Source organism: Drosophila willistoni, assembly GCF_018902025.1.
Source record: "Drosophila willistoni isolate 14030-0811.24 chromosome XL unlocalized genomic scaffold, UCI_dwil_1.1 Seg141, whole genome shotgun sequence".
Taxonomy (NCBI): Eukaryota; Metazoa; Arthropoda; class Insecta; order Diptera; family Drosophilidae; genus Drosophila; species Drosophila willistoni.
Window position 1 is genome coordinate 10,548,399 of NW_025814052.1, and position 15,115 is coordinate 10,563,513.

At 34.2% G+C, this 15,115-nt stretch overlaps 1 protein-coding gene across 1 annotated transcript in view; it reads right to left on the reverse strand.

Annotated features, from left to right (window-relative positions):
- LOC6641119 (importin subunit beta) overlaps window positions 1-15,115 on the reverse strand; it is a 34,696-nt gene that overhangs the window by 13,110 nt on the left and 6,471 nt on the right. The window contains exon 2 of the transcript XR_006954330.1: window positions 1,913-1,965. The gene's annotated coding sequence lies outside the window, so the exon portion shown is untranslated. The remainder of the gene's footprint in view (window positions 1-1,912; window positions 1,966-15,115) is intronic.

The following is a 15,115-nucleotide window of genomic DNA, read 5'->3' on the forward strand; positions in this document are numbered from 1 at the left end:
TTGGGCGCCAAAAAAAAAAAAACAGAACAGAACAGAACTGTATCTAAGGGTGGGCACTTAATTGTGCGTGTCAGTCAGCCACTACATGGACATGTCCGCACACGCAGGCGTCCATTTCAATCTCTCTTTCTCTATCTTTCCCGCCTGCTTTGTCTCTCTCTCTCGCTTGCTCTTTGCTGGGCGTGTATAGCTTTTTCCAAGGGTGGTCGTTCAGTTGTTGTTGGCGTCGTTAATACGAGCGGAAATACTGGCGCCGACATTATCATTTCAGCTTGGATTACTCTCTCTCTCTCTCTGTCACTCTCTCTCTCTCTCTGTTAGTCTCTGTCTCTGTCTCTAGGATGTGGTGCTGGCGATGGCGATGGCGGTTGGTGAGGGTGCAATTATGATAATTGAGTGAGCAGCGCAAAGAAGTGGAAATGGAAATGGCATCGAGGCGAGAGTTGCAAAATTGGCAGTCAGGTTAAATTGCGCATACCAACTACATATATATGTGTGTGTGTTTGTGTGTGTGTGTGTGTGTGTGTGTGTGTGTGTGTGTACGTTGTGACAGTTGTCCTGTTCCTGTTCTGCGTTTTTCTTGCCTTGATTGATTTGGGCTAGCGACTGGCGCCCAATTGTCTCGAGATCTTGGGCTTAAAGCCCATCAATCGCCCACCCACTCATTGCTGGCCATCAACAGTTTATGCCCGGCCTCACCTTGACTTCATGTACCGACTCCTTCTCCCCCCCTTGGTTATTATGAATTGATTGCGTGTTTAACAATTTTTTGCTTCGTTCTTTCTTTTTTTTTTTTGCTCTACGCTGTCGTCTTTGATTGATTTCGTTTCGTTTGACTTTTGTGCGTGTTGCCGCTTGTCGTCATAATTTTGTTTTGCAAGGAAGCTGACCAGGCCCACAAGCTCCTCCTCCTCCTCCTCCCACCACCCACCTCCTTCTCCACAGTGTGGTTTATATGCATATTATATTTAGATATTTACTTTTTGGTTATTTTTGTGACTTTTTGCGATTTACATACATACGTTTTGTTTACATTGTTTTTGGTCAGGGAGAGGGAGCAATAACCGTTTTGTGTATAAGCAAAATTAAATATTGAATGAATGTATCATTCGTTGCCCTAGAAATTGAAGTAAAGCTCACTAATATATGTATTAAGTTTGACATTAAAAGTTTTACACTCATGGACAAAAAAAATAGAGTGCAAAAGTAAGTCGTTGGACCTTTATTTTAGTTAGAACAACCTTAAGGACCAATTGCTAATCTTGCTTGCCCTAACAGCACAGAATTTTCAGGGTAAAATACTGAAATACAGGGTGCAACAATACGTGTAGAGACCTGCAAAGTCGTCTATGCCCACGAATATAGATCAAATTATCGAGAATAATTGTTAATATTTAGCAAAACTCAATTGAATATTGAATCATTGCTACATAATTTTCAAATTATCACCAGATATTTTGAACACAAACTGAAAAAGTGGGTATATTACGAAATATGGTGAAAAAAAAATTTGTTAGGGCTAATAATAATTACTGGTAATGACTTATTTTAATTCATGATACTTCCACTAATCATTGGGAATCAAATTTATAATCGTAGAACTTGTCATGGACACTTGTCCTAAGTCCTAAAGCTGATACCTATTATTTTGTCCATGAGTGTATATGTCTTCCTAAAAGAAGTACTTGTAATAATTTTGAAAGTATTTCCAATTAATTCGGTCCTGGCCTTAACCCTATTGTACCCTATGTATGAATAGCTTTTAGTTCCAAGAAGTTGACTTTATTATAACAATTAAATTGTGCTAATCATTCACTTGAAGTGTTAATGAAATAGAGGTCTCCCTTAATGAATCTTTATATGTGTAGATAGACATAGATTATAGACAAATTGGCCTTGCTCTTTGACTTACCATTAAATGCACAAACTGTATTTTTGCTGTATATCTATAATTGTTGATTTGAGCTGAAAAGATAAATAAACAAAATGTACAAATATTAGCATTGATTACTGTAATAAAACTGTAGACAGAGAGTCAAGCTAAGCCAAAGCTAAATGCAAATTGAATTGAAAATTGAAACGAAAATAAAAATGGTAAATGGAATGGGTAACCCCTCATCAATAATTGCAGCTTATGGTCATCCATTATGCGTGAATACCCCTAACTGGATCCCTGTAAGAGACGACAAGTCAGAGAAAGAGAGAGAGAGAGACGACGACGACGACGATTGATGATTATTGATTAAGCTCAAATTGTGTACAAAGTATGTATGAATCATAGACCCCCAAAAAAAAAAAAAAAAAAAAAACGAAAATGCTAAAAACAAATGAGCGTAGGTAGCTTTAACTTTTTAGACAAACAAAATCCTCTCCCCTCAATCATCCCCCTGCTCCAAAACGCGAAACCAAACACACAAACATCGCGAGAATCGACAAAAAAAATAAAAACAAAAAAAAATAACTAAGCGGACTGTCCATTAATTTAGCTTAAATATATACAAAGCAAAGCCCAAGTTGACGGGGCCAAGAGGGGTTGGGCAGATAGGGGATTGCGGGGTCCGGACATTGATGAAGACATTTTCGGTTTTTAGATACCCTCACCAAATGGGTAATATGTAAGAAATTGAAGAAGAAGAGAAAGATCTGCGACTATCTGTCGTTTTATCGATATCGATGCACATCACCAACGATAACGATAACTTCTTACTCGTAGTCGAAGCCAGCAATCGATGATCCATTTGTAGATCAGCAATTACAATTAGACGACAAACTAAACAGATTTGTGAATATATTTGATACTTTTGAAAATTATTCATCCATCGGGAATAAATAGAATTCAATTTGATTAAAGTATGCAAAATTTTGGCACAAGCTTTTTTTACCTCTTTTTCTTGGTTGTTGGTAATTTTATTTATTTGTCTTTTTCTCGCCTTTTTTTTCCTTTTTTCTTTTTGTTTATTTATTTAACTTGATATACACAACATTTTGCTACTTAATTTGCAAACGAAAATTGCATTTTGGTCTTTCTCTTTTTTTATGTTTGGTTATTTTGTGTGAATTTTCGTGAATTTCGCATTGAATTGTGCAAAACTTCAATTAGTTGCAATTAGCAACAATTTTGTTTATACGCTAAATAAACAAAACATAATAATAAGTGAAAGACAGTGGCAAATATGTGTGATAGAGATAGAGAGAGAGAGATCATAAGAGGGGGATAGCAGAAAAAGAAAACAAATTAACAAGAAAATAATTTTAAAACCCCAAGAGGATCCTATTGAAATGATCAGCTTTTGGTATATATCTTTTGTAATTTGTTTAATCAATCAAAACATTTACCTCTATGTTTAATCATAAAGTTTATTAATGTTTTAATAAATTATTATAGTATGAATAGATCTTTAGAGGAAAACGATTTATTTAACTAAATTTGCAACTAGACTTAATTTATAACTATTTAGATGACATTATTGTAAATAGTTATAAATTTAGATTGCAATTTCCAAATATAAATCACAAATACAAATGTATATATACATATATATATATAAGTATATAAGATTTGTATTTGCTGACGAGAAGTGTCAGCATTTTTCCTACAATTGAACCTTTTGAACATTTTCATTTCAACTTGTTGCTAATTTGCAGTAATTGTTAATGCCTGGCGATATCTATAATTATACGATATAAAACACACAAACACACACACACATACATTTGACTTAGTTGTGGGAAATATGTGTATAGATGAGTGAAAAGAGGGAAAAAGTGGTGAGAAGGGGACTATAGTGGGGCGTGGGGGGGGGGACCTTCAAGTAATGGATGTGTTTTATGAGGCTCATCAGCTGTCATAAGATTTATTATATTGTAAATGATTTTTTTTCCACTTTTTGTTTTTTTTTGCTGTTTTGTTGTTGGCCTATTGACATAAGATAGCAATTTGAATTTTAATTTTTAGCATGGACGTAGAGGAGAATGATAAAAGGGGGAAGAGTCTTGTGGCATCTACTGCATTATATAACGACTGAAATTTGCCAGGTACAACAGTTTGCATTATTTGTTATTGCATATTTTCAGGGGTTAAATATTTCTCAAAAACTGATCTCTTTGCTATGACCTTCACTTGATTACCGACAATGCCATCAAATTAAGGTTGATACTACTAAAAAAAAAAAAACAACAAAAACAAAACGCAAATAAAAAACACACAATTAGATGCCAATTTGAATTTTATTTTAATGGTTCATTCTTCGCAATTAAGAATGAACCAGCGACAGCTGTTCTAAAAAAAAAAAAAATAGAGACATAACTAAACGCAAAATGTTATGGAACACAACAACAAACTGAAAACCCAGAAAAACAACAAAAAAAAAAAAAAAAGAGAGTGGAGCATACAGAAAGAGGTTGGATAGAGTGTGAGGGGGAGGGGTGGAGAAAACCAATTAAAAGCACAACGCAAAGCACATTAAAAATTATTTAATTAAGTGATTTTAATTTTGTTTTTTTTGTTTGTGTTCAGTTGGTTTTCGTCCACTCGAGACGTTGATGTTGATTGTCTAATTTCATTAATCTAGATGAGGTTGGAGTGCCAGAAGAAGGGCCAAAGAATGGGGGGGGGGGTTGGTAGGGGACCCCCCAAAAGGGGGTTAGAAGCTTGAGAATGTTGGCCAATCAAGTAAAATGAAATTGATTGGCAGCGAGCCAGGAGGAATGTATATGAATGAACAAAGAATTTGACCCACTGTGCAAAGAGATGCGGCGCTGTGTTTGTCAATTAGAATTGAAGAATTTAACCTTTTGTGGCTCCCTCCACCACATTTTTGCCCCTGACCACAACACACACACACAATGCATTATAAATCACACTTAGCAGCTAGAAAAACAAAAACAAAAAGTGATCAAAAAACAAAGTCCAATTGGCATTACCTTTTGGGTAATAGTTAACACTTTCAATCGCCCACAATGTCAAATGGAAACAATTAAACTATATTTAACCGATCATAACTAATGGAAACCTCGTAGAACAAAGAGAAGTAGTTGGTCTATTTATAAATACAGTAGAATCCGTTTAAAACGACGCTCAAGGGACCGACGATTTTCGTTGTTATATCCGGAAGACGTACTAACCGGAGGCCCTTTCATATAGGTTTGTATTGGGACCAATCAATCACTCATCGAACTTTAGTCGCTATAACCGGACGGACGTTATAACCAGATTCTACTGTAATTATTTATGTTTTAAAAAATATTAGCAAAAGCAAACTGGAAAATCGCTTTCCAATGTGAAAGTTAGAACATGAGTAACAAAAACGGCTGAAAACGTTTCCCGTTTACATTTTTTATTTTTTGTGTTTTGTAGAGTTTTAAAACTGAATTTTTTGGCTTCTTTTTCTGACTATTTTTCCCAGACTGTAAGTTGGCCAAAAGTTAATGCCAAACTAACAAATTAAGAGACACTTTTCTAACATAAATGTAAAGATATGAATTTTTGTAAATATTGTAAAAATTAACTAAATTAGAGCTGGAATTGAAATACTTTGCTTTTTCTTGGCCTTTATTATCTCGTTCAAAGAAACAACTGACAAATTGCGACGACCAACATTTCAAAATTGAATTTAAAAGCCTTAAAATTCGATATCTTTTTCAAAAAACGATTAAAATTTCGCAAACTTAAGAGTTTTTAAGAAATTTTTAGAATTTTTCAACTTGGATTTTTAACAATTTTGTTGTATTTTGTTAAATCAAAGAACACTTAATTAAATTTTGATTTTGAATAGCCTTTTACAGCCCTCTGATTTGGCTGGAGCCCGCAACATTTGCTAATCCTTCACTGGGGATAATCACATGGAATTATTAGTTTATTCTAAATTTCGTTGTCGAGATTATTATTAATTATAAAAACTAAAATTTTGTTTATATATTTTATTTGAATTTAAAATAAATTTCGCGCTACGAATGAGAATTTGTTGGTTTTTGTTTTGTGTTTTGTCTTTCGATTTGTGTGACCCACGCAAAATACCTAAACCCAAAATGAACCTTTTTCTAATGCTAATACGCATTTATGTATAGTTTCGTTTTTTTTTTTTGTTTGTTGGGGTTTAATTTATGACACAAACACGAAATAAAAACAAAAAATATATAACTTTGTGCTCTATAATTTTAAAACAATAATCGCTAAGGAGGAGAAGGGGTGGGGCTTTGGGGGGGGGGACTCTACCTACTCAGTTACAGCGTCTTTTATTTTTGGTTTTTGTTTTACCAGTTTTTAAGTTTTCTGTGTGTGTGGCGGCTTCTAATGCTTCCGGTTTAATTAAGGCTTTGTGACTCTTGACTTTGCCACTCCTACTTGGGTTTGGGTTTGGGTTTGGGTTTGGGTTTGGGCTTGGGATGTTGTAAGTTGAAGGCCAGTTTGGGCCCCGAAACGCTAAGATATGGCTAGTCGGCTAGTCGGTTAGTTGGTTGGTCATATTGATTGCCCATATGACTGTTTTGGCCAATTTGGTGGCAAAGTACAAATAGCTGGCCATTAAAAAGTCATTACAACAAGCTTTATGGGAGGGAGGGAGGTGTGAGGGCGGGGGGTTTGTATACACAGTGTACTTGAAATAACAACAACAACAACAACATGTACATATGTACATATGTCTATTTGTACATTCATATGATCGGCAATCAAAGGCCTAGCCAAAGCTTAAACACGGGAAGTTCATACCTAAAATAAAAGTTGTTGGTTTTTTTTGTGTGTTGTCGTGTCGTCTACCGTTTTAGGATTTCCGCCATCGGTCTACAAGTGTGTACACCTATCTACCTTTACCTCCACCTTCTATTTCTCAACACCTCCCCCCCCCCTCCTCCTCCTCCTCCTTCCCCTCACCTGTGAGGTACATGCATGTTTTGTGGTGATCACTTAAAGGGCTTTCGTTTGAAATTGACTTGTTTTACTTTCGGTATTTGCCCAATTGATAATGAACGTCAATTATCATGTGGCCCCTTTTCACAGTATTTACAGGTACCCATTACAAATTGTTGTTGGGGTATTATCAACAAGTTCTTCTAAATGGCCCTAAAATTTACTTTAAAGGGTATCTTTAATTCGTTGACCTTGACCTAATAATCAGATTGCAACTGTCTCGGTCGCCTGTGCTTCCCCTAGGCTTCTTCTCCTCCTCCTCCTCCAATTCTCCTTCCAATTCATAAGCCATCTATTGTATACTGACCATGACTCAGTTTCTCTGTGTGTGTTTACTGTGTGTGCAAGCAATTGATAAATATTTGCTTGACTTGATGCACTTTTTTCCCCTCCTCCTCCTCCTCTTCCTTCTCCTCCTACTCCTCTTCATTTGCTTCATTGATTTGTATGTATTTCCTTGTAAACTCTATTGAGTAATAAGACGAGTTTGAGTTTGAGTATGAGTCTCTATTAAATATCTTCATAAATGACTGTTTAAAAATTCAATTCGATAAATGAGTATGCCTAATCCATTCAGTAGTCAATACCATCCATCATTAGACATCATGAGTATTGCAAGTATAAGAGTACATACTAGTGGGAAATACATACATACCTATATATGTATGTATGTATATGTATATGTATGAATATATATTCTATTGAGGTCGTCAATTAACTTAGTCCTCTAAGACTAAAGAAATGCCTTTAAGGCTTAAAAGATTTTTGAAATCATTTGGGAACTTTATTTAGTTGAAATTAGTTTTAATTTCAAAAGTTTGCAATAAGTTTTTAGTTTTTAGCCTAGAGATCTCACATATCGATAACACAGAACGATTAATTTCGATTTCTGTTTAACAGGCGATATCTTTCTGTTAGTGAAATTTGTTCAAATTGTTCATGAAGACAAAGTTTTGTAGCAATTTTCATTTTGGTCGTTAAAGTCAATTGAATTTACTCCGAGTACTAACAATTTTTTTTTTATTTTTTTAGTGTCTCTCTTAACTCTATGGAGGAGAAGGCATTGTCTGGATTTCAATTGTTGTCGTTTGTTTGGTTTTTTGTTACTCGTTTTCTGTTTTTTTTTCCATTTTTTTTTTTTTATGACTCTTTGCATTGTTTGGCCTGTCAAGTGCCTAGTAATTTTTTTTTTTGGGTTTTTTCTTTTTTATTTTGTTTTTTTACGATTGTTTTATTTCATTTGCAAATTATTCTCGTTGTGTGTGTGTGTGTGTGTGTGTGTGAGTGTGTCATTTGATTATTCCAATTTGTGTGTGTTTTTTTTTAAGCTTCACTCGCAGACTAGTCTAATCTATATGTAGATATATATCACTTACATTGTCAACATTTATTTGCAACTGAAAAGAGGCGACGACATTGACGACGAATACAATGTAAAGCATCCAGTGTCTATCACAATAAAATGATGATCATTATCATCAACAACAACATCATCATCATCATCATCATCATTGACCAGAGTGTGGGGTACTGTGGGCCACGCCTTCGTTTTCATTATAGAGGCATGTGCCCCCTATGTGCATTTTGGGGTCACTTTTCAATTATCAGGCGAGGAGTTAATCAATCAATCAATCAATTACCTACAATAATGTGGCTAAAAACGATTTACGTACTGCCAACAAAAGAATCGATACGAAATTAAATCAAGCATCTCCCTCTCTCTCTCTTTCTATCTCTCTTAGCCAAATTTATGGGCAACTATTTACATATTTTGCCTGACATTTTATGTTCTTTAAAATGACATTTGGCTTTATAAATTTTCGTTTTCAGCAAACAGAAAAGCAGGAGAAGATGAAAGAGCTTTTGGAAATTTATTACATTCTTTAGTTGTTTTCATTTCTTTTCTTTTTTTTATAAAGATATATACATATATATATGTAGATCTAGATGTAGAATAATGGGTTATACATATATATGTATGCAAAGTAAATCAAGCAAGTTTTATTCTTACATTATATGTATTCGAAATGATATTGACCTAGAGACTTAAACCAATTTGATGAAACTTTTGGAAAGTGGTAAAACTTTTGATCTTTCAATTAATTTGTAATTTATGGCCAACTCTCGATAAGTTGCCTATCGAATTTTTGTTTGTCTATCGAAAATTTCATAGGAAAAACAGTCTCAAGTATTTTTTTTTTTTAGAGTATTTCGCAAGCGTTTTAAAGAGCATTGAAATTTTTGATTGAAACAAATTTTGTTGCCAAGTGTTCAGATGTTTTCCAAAAAAAAAAACTTAATAGTTATCATATTAATAACTAATATGCATACCCAAATAGGTTGATGAGATATTTATAATACATATTTTAACTCATTTTCGAAATGTATTTTAAATAAATTGCTTATTGTTTCAAATTGATTTTTGAGCCAAGAGAGAATGGTCATGGATTTTGTTTCGTTTATTAATTAGCATAGCAAAAAAAAAAAAAAAAAAACAACAACAAAAACTATAAAACACAGCAACTAAATAAATGTATAGAGTGAAGGAAAAAAAAAAAACTAGTTTCATCTAATGAATGGCGGTTGAACACGAAAGAAGAAGCAGAGGGGGGAGGGGAGTGGTGGTGGTGGTGGTGGGGAAAGGGGAATTTAAGTGCGTGAATGGGAAGTTGCAAATTCGTATAACAAAAGTCGAATTGGCTAGAACCAAAATGCCAATGAACCAAAGAGGCCAAAATCGTTTGTTTTGAATAATTTATGAATGTTTGCCATTTGGCAAAAAGAAAAAAAAAAAATAAAAATAAAAGAAGGAAAGACACACACAAAATGGAAATGGCAATAAAACGAAGAGAGAAGCAAAAAAAAAGTTTGAAATGGAAATGGTTATTGAAATGGAATTATGGCCAATGGTCATACATTTCAAATGGACATAAGCCATGTGACTAATCACAAAAAAAAACTCTCTCTCTAGAGGGAGAGAGAGAGAGAGAGAGAGAGACAGGGAGAAAGAGTTACGGACTTGCACTCCCACATAAGTACAGTGAACACCTACCTAAAAGTTATAAAGTGTAACGAAGTTATAAATCTAGAAACAAACAAACAAACAAACACAAAAAACACACTCACACACACACAAACAACAACTTTTGACGCCCACATCAAGGCCAAGTCAGCTAATTTGCATATCTCAAATACACAAAAAAAAAAAAGAAGGCAGAAGAAGCCATGTCAGAATATACTTAACTTAAGCACAGATATATATACATACATATATACATATGTACATATATATACATATATATGTATACAGTATGTACACACAAGTTAAGTATATACCAAAATACATATATATGTATGTATAATGCGGCAGTGTGCACGATACGCTTGAAAAGCATTAACACTAAATAGGTACATACATATATACATATATATCTCCCTTTACCCTAAGTCGAAAAGTCTCTCAGCTATAACGACCTGAGTTTACCTAATTAAATTTCTTAAATGATATACACTCCCAGACAACCGATTAGCGTCACTTTACTTAACACATTTCATTCACGATGAGATTCATTCCAAATTTAATGTTTAACTTAGTATCTATCTTAGATCCTAACAGTCCAGTGCCCAAAGATTTAGTTAAACTTTAAATGACTTTTGATTTCAAATCATTATAAATTAAACTTCTTTTAAGATTAAACGATCGAAAAGGTTTTTAGGCAAAAATTTCTCTATAGAACATAGAATCAAGGGCTTAGCCAAATTCAAATTTGGGAGACAGCAAAGTTTTTGATTTAATCTTTTTTTTCAATTTATTCAATATATTTTCATATAAATTAATAAAAATTACATATTAAAAAGAGTTTTATGGTTAAAAGAATTAAAGAATTAAAAAATGCTTTATGGTTAAAAGAATTATTTAAAACAAAAGTTCAAAGTTCATTTCATCGAAAATTAAATTAAAATATTAAAACAAATCCCCTGCTTATAGATGACCCACGAAATTCTCAATCCCTTGACTTCAAAAGTGAAATTTCAGTTTAGGCTTTTGAAAATTGTGAAGACAAAAATTGTAATATGATAATGCAAAAGTAGATCTGAATTTTCTGATCTGCATTATATAAAAGATAATGGGACATTTTTTTATTAAATTATTTATCAATTAATTTACAAACATTTTAAGCCCACCCAAAAGAGGAAAAAAAAAATTAACTATGGATTAAAATGTGTGATATATACATATTTAAATTAATTTTATTATTTCGGCTACATATATCTACATACATATATGTATGTGTGTACATATGTATGTGTGTGTATGACCTATCTACATATGTAAATTTTTTTATTATCTACATGGTATAACCATATGCGTGTGTAACTAAATACAATGCAAATTTTTGTTGTTGGTTTTTTACTGGCGTCTAAATTACTTAAAAACCAACAACAGCAACAAAAATTGAACTACATTATCGCACACATACACAGAAAAAGAGGGAGAGAGAGAGAGAGGAAGAGGGAAAAAGAGAGTGTGTGTGTTTGTTTGTGTGTATCTCCACCCCCGTGACGTTGCTGCAGCGGTCAGCGGGCATAATTAATTAGTTGACGGGGCGCGCGTTTGAAGCTCGGAGAACTTGGAACTCGGACTCGGATATGGTTAGAAGAAGAACAAGGAGAAGTAGACAGAGAGAGGAGAGAGAGAGAGAGTGTGTGGTGGGGTTGAGGAGGTAGTGAGGAAATTGACGGGAGGTTTTAGGTATTTGGGATTCGGGGTCTGGGGTGCGGGGCGGCTGTTGCCTTTTGTGCTAATGAGCCCATATTGTGCGAAAAAAACCAACAACAACAACAGAAACAGCAGTAGCAAAAAAAAAAAACGCACACAAAAAAAGCTGTTAACAAACCTAAAAACTGAAACAGAAGAGAAAGACAATAGAGAACGACCCACAGAGAGAGCAAGAGACCCAAACTATGAAAAAAGGAGAGAGGAGAGGGGAGAGGAGAGATGAGAGGTGAGGTTAGGTGTAAAGAAAGGAACACATAGTGTTCGCTTGCTATTAAAATGGATTCCCGCCGGACTTCCTGACCATATTATATTACCAGCTGTTTGGTTTTGATGGACATGACCCAAAAAAAAAGTAACAGCAAAAAAGGAAGAGGGCAAGAGGAAAGAAAGAAACCAACAGCAGCAACAACAACAACAACAACTGAGTGACCCATAAAACAGACAATGTGCAGCAGGCGAAAGTGATGAGAAGCCAAACCTTGGGCCAAGCCCTCAAACTCACACACACACACACACACACCAACACGCACCTCCTCGGGCTGCATTAATATGATTAGCAAAAAACCAGGATGGTCGAAAAGAGAGAAGGAGAGGTGAATGAAAAAGGACGAAAGCTAATGCCATTTCCTGTTAACAAAAATGAAATGAAAAAAAAAAGAGAACCAAACACGCGCCCAAAGTCAGTGGAAGGTCGTCATCTACAGTTAGACTCATGCAGGATTAGTATGCGAGACAGAGAGAGAGGGTGAGAGCAGGTCTCTTTGTGCAATGTACCGTATATACATACATAAATATTTTATGAAAATGATCGTTCCGACCATATGGCAACTCCATGCACAACAATAACCACAAACAAAAAAAAAAGTGGAAGTGCAGCCCACGTGCAGCCAAATGAACTCAACTCAACTCAAATCACTTGCCGACTTGAGCATGTAAATTTTGTATCTGTGTGTGTGTGTGTGGGTGAGCTACGTTTCATTGCTGCGGAAGTGCAGCCAAGAGTTTAACGCCAACGTAACTTCTGTTACGTTAACTAACTGTGGTTTCTCACTCACTTACTCAATTTGATGCTTACGAAGATACGATACGAAATGAATTGGCGATAGAAAGGCAAAGGAGGGGATGGGGGAGCGTAATTGAATTTAAATTTTTAACCTAACCAATTTGTTATCGATATAAACGTAAACAATTAAAATTTAACATAACTGTGTGATCAAAATTAAAAGGTTTCTTAACAACCAGTTCAAAAATAAAACCTGATTTTAAAAAATCAAAACTTGCCTAGAATATATGTAGATAGATGTGCCAAAATCGATTAAAGAGACACAAAAGCTCCTTTCACACACAAACACACACACACACACACGAGAGAGACTTCCTAAAATGCAATTTTGTGTTTATCGCGTTAAAAATAGTTATTTAGTTGCTTGTTTTTGTGTATTTTAATAGACCTACGAAAAAGTAAAATCCATCATCTATCAACATACAACACTCAATTTCCCTATGCAAATGACTGAACCCAAGCAAGACCGACAACAACAACAACAAACAACAAGAAGAAGCAAAAAAAATGCTTAAAAATGCTTTTGGTTTTTTGGAATTTTTGTCTGCCGTTTGGTCTTAGACCTTGAACAAGGTGAAGTTGATTGCTAAGTTTTTGGCTTTTGTTGCTTTTGAAGTTCAAAGTTAATTTGCTTTAAAGCAAACGTAACGAATCGCCAGAATCATGAAGTAAACAATGCACAACACAACAGATCTAAAAAAACCAAAGCAAAAGAATAATGTGAGAGAAAAACCAGAAGAAGAAGAAGAAATAGAAAAAATATAGAGGAATCCAAAATGATTGTTGAATAGAAAATTCACACCTAAAAGTAGCTGCCGCTTGTTGCTACCGCTGCTGATGTTTTTTTTTTCTTATTTGTGGTCAACATGGCGTATGCTTAATATGAATCAACTAAATAGACAGAACAAGTGAGTGAGCGAGAGAGAGAACGACCAAATTTTTCACACCTCTCTTACATACATATATTGGAGAAGACGTCGAGAGACTTTTCCTTTCTCATCCGACAAACATTCAATATAAAATTATATAGTTTATGTATGTTTCTCTTTGAAATTAATTCTTCCGGTTTGATATGGCAAAAAATTATTATTTTTTCAATTTCTATAAAATTCTGTTGTTATTTTAACCATTTGTTACACTTTCAAGAACTTTGTTTGCTTCATTCATATTCATTTATTTAGATTTGAAAACGAATTCTATTCTTGGTCTCTGCTTATCAGGGAAAAGAATGTTATAAAACTTTATATTTTTACATCTCATCAAGACCAAATTTTGGTTGGTTAATGACAATTTATAAGATTTATGCATTAATTTTAGACTTAGTTTATGCAATTTTGTTTGTTTTTTATGATTAATATCAGTTAATTGTCTGAGACTTTTAAGATGATTTGTGTGTTTTGGTAGAATTTAATTTTTTGTATTGCACGTTTTAACGCAATTTGTGACAATTTTTGTTGTTTTTGTTGTTGTTGCTTTTTGAAATGACAAATTGCTTTTATTATTATTGTATTAGCGATACAGAATGACCTTGAAACTGGGCTGCATCTACTAAAATAATCCCCAACGAATCCATCCCCCCCCAATAATCATTATCATCATCATTTTTCCAGCTGACAATTTCGTTATTTGTTTTTTTTTTTTTTTTTGTCAAATTTTCTTTGTTTTTTTTCCGAAATAAATTACGTTTCCCATATTTAAAGTAACCTTCAACCGAAGCTCTCATACATGTACATGTACGGATGGATAGATGGATGGATGAAACACGGGGGTCTAGATGGGTATAGATGCGCAGTGCCGCATTGAATGTGCGAAAGAGATGGACTGAGAGGAAGCCATCTATCCAAAGCCCGTTTAATTGTTATATAATTAAGATGCGCGCTATTATTATAACTATTTTATGTTGTTGCTTTTTCGGTTTTTTTTTGTTTTTTTTTTTGGTAAAAAAGCGTAACAACGCTCACTCTGACCATCGCAGCGGAAAGTAATTTTCAAATGCGTGAAACAGAGAGAGAGAGAGAGAGAGAGAGAGAGAGAGAGAGAGAGCGAGGGAGGGAGGGAGAGCGAGTGATGAAGGGGGCGTAGCAGAGAGGCAGAGAAGGGACAGCCAAACGATTTTGGGTCATAAATAATGTAGGATTTACCCTAAAAAAACTTAACTTTGCGCCACGCCCCCATCTGATGGAGTTTGGGAAACAACAAAAATAATGTTTAGTTGGAATTTTGAGCACACATTGTTGAAAAAAACACAAATCGTTAGAGTAGAGTTAGCTAGAGTAAAGATAATGTTAAACAGAATTAATATGCTATGAGTAAAATGTGAGGAATATTCAAAATAATATACAAAATAATATATGTATATCCTTAA